At 43.4% G+C, this 14,121-nt stretch overlaps 1 protein-coding gene across 3 annotated transcripts in view; it reads right to left on the bottom strand.

The window, feature by feature from the left end:
* GUK1 (guanylate kinase 1) overlaps positions 1-14,121 on the bottom strand; it is a 170,964-nt gene that overhangs the window by 106,085 nt on the left and 50,758 nt on the right. The window contains exon 1 of one of the 3 annotated variants that reach the window (XM_053713739.1): positions 8,279-8,315. The exons of the other annotated variants lie outside the window; for them this stretch is intronic. The gene's annotated coding sequence lies outside the window, so the exon portion shown is untranslated. Of the gene's footprint in view, positions 1-8,278; positions 8,316-14,121 lie in introns of those variants that run through there. 3 annotated transcript variants of the gene reach the window in all.

Raw genomic sequence — 14,121 nt, 5'->3', positions numbered from 1 at the left:
ATTAAACACAAATTGTAAGCTGCATAACAAATGTACCTTCTTATCTAAGAAGAAATTTGCAATGAATAATGCAGCTTTATTTTGTCAAATGAGAATATTTCTTTTCACTGATTTCCCTGTCCCCAGAACAAAAGACCCCTTGCTAACCAATCACAAACGAATACGCAAATATATAGCATGAACTCTGCACATGTGCAGTTAAGAAAAGAGACTGGGGTAGTGTGACCCCTTTTTCCCCTGTTAAGGGGGTTTAGCACGGATTCAGCAGGCAGAATAAATCATGAAAAAACCCTTTTCACTGCTCAAAATGAAATATTTTATGGGTGAGATTTTATTATATATATATATATATATATATATATATATATATATATATATACACACACATATACACACACACACACACACACACACATACATACACACACAGAGAGAGAAGCACACTTACAGGAACGGACAACTGGCTCAATACTATTGTTAGCCTGTTCTATGGCTATTTACCACCTGGGTGCTGCTTCTTTTAGCCCAGTAATGCTTTTCACAGAGAAGAACTTTCCTGTAGTATATCAGTCTGATCCCGCCTATTACGGTCAGTCCAGCACCGAAATACCAGGCATTTCCTATGGGAAAAAGGGGAAACCAGACGTGGACTCCTTGCTCAGTGTGCTTAGAGGAATATGGCTACACGTCACTGACGAGGCCCAATGAAGGCCGAAACGATCGTCTGGGGTTGCAGTGTTCCTTGTTCAGAGAGGAATTGTCTGGTATTTCGGTGCTGGACTGACCGTAATAGGCGGGATCAGACTGATATACTACAGGAGAGTTCTTTTCTGTGAAAAGCATTACTGGGCTAAAAGAAGCTGCACCCAGGTGGTAAATCGCCATAGAACAGGCTAACAATAGTATTGAAGTATTGAGCCAGTTGTTCGTTCCTGTGAGTGTGCAAGTGTGCATATATATATATATATTAAAAACTTTTAGTATACCTTTAATTCTTATGTTATTAAGTATGGGATGTTTACAGCCAATGGTAAAATAATCAGACTTACACTATATGGCCAAAAGTATGTGGACACTCCTACTATATTATGGCGTTCGGGTGTTTTGGCCCCACCCATTGCTAGCAGGTGTATACAATTAAGCACATACCCATGACATTTCCATATAAAAACTTTGGCAGTACATTGGATCATACTAGACAAACTTTGGCAGTACAGTGGGTCATACCGAGGTTAGTGACTTTAAAGGTGGCACTCTCATAGGATGCCACAAGTCAGGTTATGAAATTTCTGCCCTAGTATATCTGCCCTGGTCAGCTGTAGTTGTATTATTGTGAAATGGGTTTCCATGGCCAAGCAGATATACACAAACCTCACAATAACATGTGCAATGCCAAGTGTTGGCTGCACTGTAAAGCACACAGCCACTGAAGTCTAATACAGAAAATATGTTCTCTGGAGAGATGAATTACACTTCACTATTATTACTATACTTTATTTATGAAGCGTCATCATATTCCGCAGCGCTGTCCATGGATACAGTTCATTTAAATAAAACAATATAAAACTTCTAAGAGACAGGACAAAATTTACAAACACATACAGGAGGAATTAAGGGCCCTATTCCCGTGGGAACTTACAATCTAGAAGGGTAGGAGGTTGAGAAACAGGAGGTGAGGACTGCAAGATTGAGAAAGATGTTAATGCAGAGTTAGATGAGGGAAATGTTGTTAGGTAAGATAAATATTATTGAGTTGGGTGGCAGGCTTCTCTGAACAGAAAGAGAGCATTTAAAGGGAGAAAGATTAGGGCAAAGCCTGACAGCACGAGGGAGAGTGTTCCAGAGGGTAGGTGTCCTGCAGTCTAGCATGGGAAGAGGTGATAGTCGAAGATGAAAGGAGCAGGTCATTGTTGGATCTTAGCGGGCAGGCTAGAGTATACTTGTTGATTAGAGAGGATAGGTAGAGGGGAGTGGTGTTGGTGAGCGCATTGTATTCAAGGGTGAGAATTTTGAATTTAATTCTGCTGTGAATGGGGAGCCAATGAAGGGACTCACAGAGAGGTGTAGTAGGTACATAGCGACGGGAAAGGTGGATCAGCCTGGCAGAGGCAGTTAGGATGGATTGAAGGGGGGAGAGGTGGGAAAGAGGAAGGCCAGTAAGTAGGTTATTGCAGTAGTCAAGTCTGTAAATAACAAGGGAGTGGAATATTTGCTTTGTGGTTTTAGCGCACAGAAAAGGTTGAATCTTGGAAATATTGCGTAGATGGTTGCGGCAGGATGTAGAAAGCGATTGGATATGGGGGGTGAAGGATAGATTTGAGTCAAGTGTAATTCCGAGGCAGTGGACTTGGGGCAATGGGGAAATGGTGATGCCGTCAGAGTAGAGGAGCCAGAACCGATCCTTGAGGTACGCAAGTCTGATGGAAGAGTCTGTGTGTGGTGGATGCCAGGAGAATGCTACTTACCGGAATGCATAGCACCTACTGTAAAGTTTGTTGGAATAGGGATAATGGTCTTGTGCTGTTTTTCAGGGTTCAAGCTAGGCTTCTTAGTCCCAGTGAAGGATACAAAGCCATTTTAGAAAACTGGGTGCTTCCAATAGTTTGGGAAGGTTCTTTCCTGTTCCAGCATGACTATGCCCTTGTGTAAAAAGTGAGGTCCATGAAGACATGGTTCACAAAGTTGGTGTGGAGGAACTGGAGTGGCCGGCACAAAGCCCTGACCTCAACCCCACTAAACACTTTTGGGATAAATTGGAATATGGATTGCGAGCCAGGCCTTCTTATCCAACATCAATACCAGACCGCATTTGTGAGGATGCTCTTTGGCTAAAGGGGCACAAATTCCCACAGACAAACTTCAAAATCTTGTGGAAAGCCTTCCCGGAGAAGTTGTTGCTGTTATAGTACCAAGGAGCAGGGGAGGGAATCCATATTTATGTCCTTGCTTTTGGAATAGGATATCTAACAAGCGCAGGTGCCTACATACTTTTGTCCATATAATGTATGCAATGAGAGAAAACAATTATTCAGTATTGAATACGTCACTGTTATATAAAGAAGGGAGTACATTAACCAAACACTGGGGCATTGCAAAAGATTTGTTTCAAAATTTAAGTGGAAGTTTTATTTTCAATTATGCTGCTGTTGGCAAAAAGGGAAATTCTATAATGACAAAGTAAAAACAGAATTTATGTTTACCTGATAAATTACTTTCTCCAACGGTGTGTCCGGTCCACGGCGTCATCCTTACTTGTGGGATATTCTCTTCCCCAACAGGAAATGGCAAAGAGCCCAGCAAAGCTGGTCACATGATCCCTCCTAGGCTCCGCCTACCCCAGTCATTCGACCGACGTTAAGGAGGAATATTTGCATAGGAGAAACCATATGGTACCGTGGTGACTGTAGTTAAAGAAAATAAATTATCAGACCTGATTAAAAAAAAAAACCAGGGCGGGCCGTGGACCGGACACACCGTTGGAGAAAGTAATTTATCAGGTAAACATAAATTCTGTTTTCTCCAACATAGGTGTGTCCGGTCCACGGCGTCATCCTTACTTGTGGGAACCAATACCAAAGCTTTAGGACACGGATGAAGGGAGGGAGCAAATCAGGTCACCTAAATGGAAGGCACCACGGCTTGCAAAACCTTTCTCCCAAAAATAGCCTCAGAAGAAGCAAAAGTATCAAACTTGTAAAATTTGGTAAAAGTGTGCAGTGAAGACCAAGTCGCTGCCCTACATATCTGATCAACAGAAGCCTCGTTCTTGAAGGCCCATGTGGAAGCCACAGCCCTAGTGGAATGAGCTGTGATTCTTTCGGGAGGCTGCCGTCCGGCAGTCTCGTAAGCCAATCTGATGATGCTTTTAATCCAAAAAGAGAGAGAGGTAGAAGTTGCTTTTTGACCTCTCCTTTTACCAGAATAAACAACAAACAAGGAAGATGTTTGTCTAAAATCCTTTGTAGCATCTAAATAGAATTTTAGAGCGCGAACAACATCCAAATTGTGCAACAAACGTTCCTTCTTTGAAACTGGTTTCGGACACAGAGAAGGTACGATAATCTCCTGGTTAATGTTCTTGTTAGAAACAACTTTTGGAAGAAAACCAGGTTTAGTACGTAAAACCACCTTATCTGCATGGAACACCAGATAAGGAGGAGAACACTGCAGAGCAGATAATTCTGAAACTCTTCTAGCAGAAGAAATTGCAACTGAAAACAAAACTTTCCAAGATAATAACTTAATATCAACGGAATGCAAGGGTTCAAACGGAACCCCCTGAAAAACTGAAAGAACTAAATTGAGACTCCAAGGAGGAGTCAAAGGTTTGTAAACAGGCTTAATTCTAACCAGAGCCTGAACAAAGGCTTGAACATCTGGCACAGCGGCCAGCTTTTTGTGAAGTAACACAGACAAGGCAGAAATCTGTCCCTTCAGGGAACTTGCAGATAATCCTTTTTCCAATCCTTCTTGAAGGAAGGATAGAATCCTAGGAATCTTAACCTTGTCCCAAGGGAATCCTTTAGATTCACACCAACAGATATATTTTTTCCAAATTTTGTGGTAAATCTTTCTAGTTACAGGCTTTCTGGCCTGAACAAGAGTATCGATAACAGAATCTGAGAATCCTCGCTTCGATAAGATCAAGCGTTCAATCTCCAAGCAGTCAGCTGGAGTGAAACCAGATTCGGATGTTCGAACGGACCCTGAACAAGAAGGTCTCGTCTCAAAGGTAGCTTCCAAGGAGGAGCCGATGACATATTCACCAGATCTGCGTACCAAGTCCTGCGTGGCCACGCAGGAGCTATCAAGATCACCGACGCCCTCTCCTGATTGATCCTGGCTACCAGCCTGGGGATGAGAGGAAACGGCGGGAACACATAAGCTAGTTTGAAGGTCCAAGGTGCTACTAGTGCATCCACTAGAGCCGCCTTGGGATCCCTGGATCTGGACCCGTAGCAAGGAACTTTGAAGTTCTGACGAGAGGCCATCAGATCCATGTCTGGAATGCCCCACAGCTGAGTGACTTGGGCAAAGATTTCCGGATGGAGTTCCCACTCCCCCGGATGCAATGTCTGACGACTCAGAAAATCCGCTTCCCAATTTTCCACTCCTGGGATGTGGATAGCAGACAGGTGGCAGGAGTGAGACTCCGCCCATAGAATGATTTTGGTCACTTCTTCCATCGCCAGGGAACTCCTTGTTCCCCCCTGATGGTTGATGTACGCAACAGTTGTCATGTTGTCTGATTGAAACCGTATGAACTTGGCCCTCGCTAGCTGAGGCCAAGCCTTGAGAGCATTGAATATCGCTCTCAGTTCCAGAATATTTATCGGTAGAAGAGATTCTTCCCGAGACCAAACTGAGTTAGGGGCCCTTCAGAAATATTAATATCAGCGTCGTCATGCTCTTCAGTATCTAAAACAGAGCAGTCGCGCTTATGCTGATAAGTGTTCATTTTGGCTAAAATGTTTTTGACAGAATTATCCATTACAGCCGTTAATTGTTGCATAGTAAGGAGTATTGGCGCGCTAGATGTACTAGGGGCCTCCTGAGTGGGCAAGACTCGTGTAGACGAAGGAGGGAATGATGCAGTACCATGCTTACTCCCCTCACTTGAGGAATCATCTTGGGCATCATTGTCATTGTCACATAAATCACATTTATTTAAATGAATAGGAATTCTGGCTTCCCCACATTCAGAACACAGTCTATCTGGTAGTTCAGACATGTTAAACAGGCATAAACTTGATAACAAGTACAAAAAACGTTTTAAAATAAAACCGTTACTGTCACTTTAAATTTTAAACTGAACACACTTTATTACTGCAAATGCGAAAAAACATGAAGGAATTGTTCAAAATTTACCAAATTTTCACCACAGTGTCTTAAAGCCTTAAAAGTATTGCACACCAAATTTGGAAGCTTTAACCCTTAAAATAACGGAACCGGAGCCGTTTTGAACTTTAACCCCTTTACAGTCCCTGTATCTGCTTTGCTGAGACCCAACCAAGCCCCAAGGGGAATACGATACCAAATGACGCCTTCAGAAAGTCTTTTCTAAGTATCAGAGCTCCTCTCACATGCGACTGCATGCCATGCCTCTCAAAAACAAGTGCGCAACACCGGCGCGAAAATGAGGCTCTGCCTATGCTTTGGGAAAGCCCCTAAAGAATAAGGTGTCTAAAACAGTGCCTGCCGATATTATTATATCAAAATACCCAGATAAAATGATTCCTCAAGGCTAAATATGTGTTAATAATCAATCGATTTAGCCCAAAAAAAGTCTACAGTCTTAATAAGCCCTTTTTGAAGCCCTTATTTACAATCGTAATAAACATGGCTTACCGGATCCCAGAGGGAAAATGACAGCTTCCAGCATTACATCGTCTTGTTAGAATGTGTCATACCTCAAGCAGCAAGAGACTGCTCACTGTTCCCCCAACTGAAGTTAATTGCTCTCAACAGTCCTGTGTGGAACAGCCATGGATTTTAGTGACGGTTGCTAAAATCATTTTCCTCATACAAACAGAAATCTTCATCTCTTTTCTGTTTCTGAGTAAATAGTACATACCAGCACTATTTCAAAATAACAAACTCTTGATTGAATAATAAAAACTACAGTTAAACACTAAAAAACTCTAAGCCATCTCCGTGGAGATGTTGCCTGTACAACGGCAAAGAGAATGACTGGGGTAGGCGGAGCCTAGGAGGGATCATGTGACCAGCTTTGCTGGGCTCTTTGCCATTTCCTGTTGGGGAAGAGAATATCCCACAAGTAAGGATGACGCCGTGGACCGGACACACCTATGTTGGAGAAATTATAATTGCTGAGACAGTAAACAAACGTTTCATCTAAAACAAACATTTACTGTGCATACTGACCTCTCAGGCAGTAAAGGGTTAAGGGTGTGGGTATATTACTCTCAAGAACCTAATTATAATACTTCCTGGACCTTGCAGAATTGGAACCAGTTATTCTACATAGAACTTAAAGATCAACCAACCAGACACGGAGTAAATGTAAATGTGTTCTATAAATAAACTATATCTATATTAGTTAGTTTACAAATAATCTTACACAATTATTAATGTAGAGATTCACCTGTGTGCACTTCTAACATTCTATGGCAAGTGTTAGCAATAATGTTTATTTACATCAATGTTACATAGTTGCAAACATTGTTGCCAAATGGCTAGAGACACATGCACGCTCCTGAGCTCATCTAGGATTACTCTTTAATAAAAGGATACAATGAGAACTAAGCAAAATTGATAATAGAAGAACATTGCAAAGTTGTTTAAAATGTTATGCTCTATCCAATTCATTTTGACTTAGCCACTGTCATGCAATTACTGTTATTATAGCAAAAAAAAAAAAAAAAAAAAAAAAAAAAAAAATATCCCAGTTGGAGACATCTAAAATTTGTGTTAAAAATAATAATTGCACTGGACAAATAAATGGGGGTGAGGGGGCTGCTTTTCAGGAATCAGTTAGAGGTCCCTGATAGTAACACAAAACATTCATTGCCCAGGCTTGACATAGATCTTTAACCCTGACATGGTCTATAAAGGTGGGTTTATATATATAAAAAATCTAATGTAGTAAATGTCATTCCTAATATCCTTTGTACCCCCTCCCCCCTCCCATGTGGTCTGATTAGGGAAGGGGAAAATAATTAGATGGTCTAACTGTGAAAAAAGAAAAAAAAAAACAAGAAAGGATTTAGCATTAAAACTATTTTTTACACTAAAAAGGAACGGCTTGCCTGATGTGCAATGTGATGCAGCCAGTATTGGCAGAAAAAAAAAAAAAAAGTTAAATTACAAAGCAAAATTAATCTAGCAAAAGGATGAAGGCATAATATATAAAAAGACAGTAATTGAATAAATAGTTTCCATAAAATCTAAATAATCATATTAGAGACATCGTACATTAGCAAAGCAAGTACAAAATATTGTCAAACTTTTTATTCTCATAGACAGAAGTATGGATTCATATGCTGAGTTTACTTCATGTTCACTCAAGCACAGACCTAGAGATCATTTGATCCAGGAACCATATCCTGTACACACACACACTTTACTGATTCAAACACTTTTGCTTTCACATTTGTGCTGCAGATCTCAGCAGATAATACAATGCTGTACACAGAACACATAATCTGGATTAAAACAGGATTATTTCAATGATGTCTCTACCAGTTATGTCCACTGCAGTAAAATGAATGACACAGAACATCTGCTTCAGACAGCAAACACAATTCCCTGCACTTACCTGGAGATCTCAGCCGCAGACAGAGGATTGAGTGAAGTAGAAGGAAGCTGCTGCTTTTATTCTCAGGCACAATAGCAGGTTGGACGGAGTGCAGGACACCTCCCTACATTCCACTGGACACACCCAGCCACTGACACCCAGACACACACACACACAGACCATATCAAACACACCTCCCTGAATGCTCACATCAGCACCACACACAACACACACTCAGTAGCACCAGAAAGCTCACTGCACACAAACACCAACACCAACACCAGAGCCCCCACACAAGACCAGGAACCTACCTGTAAATTCACAACACAGAGCAACTTCTTAACTCAGACAAGCACCAATGACAGAGCATCTCATGAAGTTCACTATTGCACCAGATACCTCACCTAATCCAGATCCTCCCCACACAAGCCTACACTTCTGTCAGGCACCTCTTCTCGCACACACACCTACCTACACTTCTGTCAGGCACCTCTTCTCGCACACACACACACCCCTACCTACACTTCTGTCAGGCACCTCTTCTCGCACACACACACACCCCTACCTACACTTCTGTCAGGCACCTCTTCTCGCACACACACACACCCCTACCTACACTTCTGTCAGGCACCTCTTCTCGCACACACACACACCCCTACCTACACTTCTGTCAGGCACCTCTTCTCGCACACACACACACACACCTACCTACACTTCTGTCAGGCACCTCTTCTCGCACACACACACACACACACACACACCCCTACCTACACTTCTGTCAGGCACCTCTTCACACACAAACCCCTACCTACACTTCTGTCAGGCACCTCTTCTCGCACACACACACACCCCTACCTACACTTCTGTCAGGCACCTCTTCTCACACACACACACCCCTACCTACACTTCTGTCAGGCACCTCTTCTCGCACACACAGACCCCTACACTTCTGTCAGGCACCTCTTCTCGCACACACACACACCCCTACCTACACTTCTGTCAGGCTCCTCTTCTCGCACACACACACACACACACCCCTACCTACACTTCTGTCAGGCACCTCTTCTCGCACACACACACACCCCTACCTACACTTCTGTCAGGCACCTCTTCACACACACACACACACACACACACACACACACCCCTACCTACACTTCTGTCAGATACCTCTTCACACACACACACACACCCCTACACTTCTGCCAGGCACCTCTTCACACACACACACACACACACCCCTACACTTCTGCCAGGCACCTCTTCACACACACACACACACCCCTACACTTCTGTCAGACACCTCTTCACACAAACACACACACACACACCCCCCTACCTACACTTCTGCCAGGCACCTCTTCTCACACACACCTACACTTCTGTCAGGCACCTCTTCACACGCACACACACACAAACCTACACTTCTGTCAGGCACCTCTTCACACGCACACACACTTCTACCTACACTTCTGCCAGGCACCTCTTCTCACACACACACACACCTGTCAGGCACCTTTTCTCATACACACACCTGTCAGGCACCTCTTCACAAACACACCCCTACACTTCTGTTAGGCACCTCTTCACACAAACCTACACTTCTGTCAGGCACCTCTTCACACACACGCACCCCTACACTTCTGTCAGGCACCTCTTCACACACACGCACCCCTACACTTCTGTCAGGCACCTCTTCACACAAACCTACACTTCTGCCAGGCACCTCTATACACACACACACACACACACACACAAACCTACACTTCTGTCAGGCACCTCTATACACACACACACACACACAAACCTACACTTCTGCCAGGCACCTCTATACACACACACACAAACCTACACTTCTGCCAGGCACCTCTATACACACACACACACAAACCTACACTTCTGTCAGGCACCTCTTCACACACACTTCTGCCAGGCACCTCTATACACACACACACACACACAAACCTACACTTCTGCCAGGCACCTCTATACACACACACACACAAACCTACACTTCTGCCAGGCACCTCTTCACACACACACACACACACACAAACCTACACTTCTGTCAGGCACCTCTATACACACACACACAAACCTACACTTCTGCCAGGCACCTCTATACACACACACAAACCTACACTTCTGCCAGGCACCTCTACACACACACCAACCTACACTTCTGTCAGGCACCTCTACACACACACCAACCTACACTTCTGTCAGGCACCTCCTCAAACACACACAAACCTACATTTCCGCCAGGCACCTCTTCTCACACACACACAAACCTACACTTCTGTCAGGCACCTCTTCTCACACACACACAAACCTACACTTCCGCCAGGCACCTCTTCTCACACACACACACACAAACCTACACTTCCGCCAGGCACCTCTTCTCACACACACACAAACCTACACTTCTCTCAGGCACCTCTTCACACAAACCTACACTTCTGTCAGGCACCTCTTCTCACACACACACAAACCTACACTTCTGCCAGGCACCTCTTCACACACACACACAAACCTACACTTCTGCCAGGCACCTCTTCTCACACACACACACAAACCTAAACTTCTGTCAGGCACCTCTTCTCACACACACACAAACCTACACTTCTGCCAGGCACCTCTATACACACACACAAACCTACACTTCTGTCAGGCACCTCCTCACACACACACACAAACCTACACTTCCGCCAGGCACCTCTTCTCACACACACAAACCTACACTTCAGTTAGGCACCTCTTCACACAAACCTACACTTTTGCCAGGCACCTCTATACACACACACACACACACACACACAAACCTATACTTCTGTCAGGCACCTCTATACACACACACAAACCTACACTTCTGCCAGGCACCTCTTCTCACAAACACACACACACACAAACCTACACTTCTGCCAGGCACCTCTATACACACACACACACAAACCTATACTTCTGTCAGGCACCTCCTCACACACACACAAACCTACACTTCTGCCAGGCACCTCTACACACACACCAACCTACACTTCTGCCAGGCACCTCTACACACACACCAACCTACACTTCTGTCAGGCACCTCCTCACACACACACAAACCTACATTTCCGCCAGGCACCTCCTCACACACACACAAACCTATACTTCTGTCAGGCACCTCTTCTCACACACACACACACACACACACACACACACACACACAAACCTACACTTCTGTCAGGCACCTCCTCACACACACACACACAAACCTACACTTCTGCCAGGCACCTCCTCACACACACACACAAACCTACACTTCTGCCAGGCACCTCCTCACACACACACACAAACCTACATTTCCGCCAGGCACCTCCTCACACACACACAAACCTATACTTCTGTCAGGCACCTCTTCTCACACACACACACACACACACACACACAAACCTACACTTCTGTCAGGCACCTCCTCACACACACACACACAAACCTACACTTCTGCCAGGCACCTCCTCACACACACACACAAACCTACACTTCTGCCAGGCACCTCCTCACACACACACACAAACCTACACTTCTGCCAGGCACCTCCTCACACACACACACAAACCTACACTTCTGCCAGGCACCTCCTCACACACACACACAAACCTACACTTCTGCCAGGCACCTCCTCACACACACACACAAACCTACACTTCTGCCAGGCACCTCCTCACACACACACAAACCTACACTTCTGCCAGGCACCTCCTCACACACACACAAACCTACACTTCTGCCAGGCACCTCTTCACTCACACACACAAACCAGCCCTACAATTGTGAGAGTGTTGAGAGCTGCCTGACATATCTACACTTAGGGCTCCATGTACTAAGCCGTCAATTCATCCGTCATTGTAGACGCGGATAAACTCGCCGTTACTCGCCGCGGGCGAAATGGTGTCCGCTGTCGCTATGTACTAATATTCCCCCAATAAATAGACAAGTCTAGCCCGCCGCGAGCAGTTGCGGATTGTTGATAAATTTGACGCCTCGCTCGCCGCGACTAAGCTGATGTACTTAACTTTCAGTTGAATTGTCTGGCCAATTATTAACACGTGACATGCAAGGTGTCACGAACATCATAGTAGTCACGGGAATAGAATTTTGCTCCTATAAAAGTTCAACTTATCTAAACAACTTTATTATTGTTCAAAATTTTTTGAAGAGTGATAACAGAGCGTTATTTTTGTAATATTTATTTACAATTTGGATATGGCTTCATCTGGATCTGATAATATATAAATATTAATATAAAAATAATTATAAAGATTGACAACTATACAATACAAATTTAAAATATAGATTACTCTTTAATTACAGTCGACAAATTGGGCGCAATTTATGTACATGGAAATGAGAGACAAATTAGACGCCAGTTATGCTGTAAGTACAATGCTGATATTACTGCCTTTTATATATGTCTAGACTGGCGTCTAGATTGACTTTCCTATTGTTTTGTACCTTGCCCGCCACCTAAAAGGTGGCGAGGCAAAAATAACGAGGTGGGAGCGGAAATTGTAGCGAGCGGACAAATAGATTTTTTAGTACATTCGTTTTTGGCGAGTTGGTGGTCAAATGTGTCTAATTACAGTGAAAAATGGAGCGGTAGCGAGGTTTGGCGGATAAGTACGCTCGCAATTTTAAAGATGCAAGTTTTAACATAATTGACGGCTTTGTACATATCAGTTTGCGAATTTTGACGCGAGATTTGTTGCGGGTAGCTCGCTGACTGCTTAGTACATGGAGCCCTTAGACACCTTTTTATGTTCACACAAGTAGAAAGTGCCAATGTCCACCAATAGAACTGTGGGAGTTTTCACTAGCAAAGGTGCAAGTAATCTATCCAAAATAGGGTTGCCACCTAGCCGGTATTTTACCGACAAGGCCGGTATTTTTAAGGTTCATGTCAATGTAGAAAATAAAGATTAAGTATTGAAAGAAAGCCTCTGTCAAAATGAAACTTCTTCCGAGTGTGATGAATACTAGTTATAAACAAATGAGAATTTAAAATCAGTCCTATCAGCTTTAGTTTTTGAGTTATGCTGTTTAATTATTTATGCAAATTTATGTTAATTAGCATGGACAGTATTTTCTTTCAAGAAAGGTGGCAACCCTAGTCCCAAATGACAAATATTCACTTCCTGTTAATTTCAGAATTTATTTAGACAGTTTTAAAAGGGATGTGAGGGTGGTGAAACTTATCTATAAAAGAGTGACTAAAAAAACAACACATGAACAGCTCTATGTAAAAAGGAAGATATTTTGCCTCAAAATTTCCTCAGTAGCCACAGCCCACTGTAAATAAGCAGCCAATCAGGATGCTTGTCCCGGGATTTGCAAGGGAGTGTGCAACTGGTATGTGAAGCACAGTCACTTTATCTCCCTCCTCGGTTTAGTTTTAGCCTGAAATCTTGTCACATAAAAGTGTGAACTTAGCTGTGATGATGCAAATTGGCTGCTTGTTTTATGTTTTCACCCAGATAAAAAATAGGAAGAGGAACTGAACTGATCATACAACAGTTGATCTTAGTTACTGAGAAAAAGAAAAAACACAGAACCCCCCCCCCCCCCCACACACACACCAGGTATACATCATTATTATTTCGTTCACATTGTTGTTTCAGGAACAAATAATTTATTATACAGGTATTTAATCTGTCACTTTAAATGCAGTCACCAATCAGTAAGCTCCGCCGCCCAGGGTGCTGAACCAAAAAAATGGGCCGGCTCCTAAGATTACATTCCTGCTTTTTCAAATAAAGATTACAAGAGAACGAAGAAAATTTTATAGGAATAAATTAGAAAGTTGCATGCTCTATCGGAATAATGAA

The sequence above is a fragment of the Bombina bombina genome, chromosome 5, assembly GCF_027579735.1.
Source record: "Bombina bombina isolate aBomBom1 chromosome 5, aBomBom1.pri, whole genome shotgun sequence".
Lineage (NCBI taxonomy): Eukaryota > Metazoa > Chordata > Amphibia > Anura > Bombinatoridae > Bombina > Bombina bombina.
The sequence above is the reverse complement of the archived record's forward strand: the minus strand, read 5'-3'. Positions and strand labels throughout refer to the sequence as shown.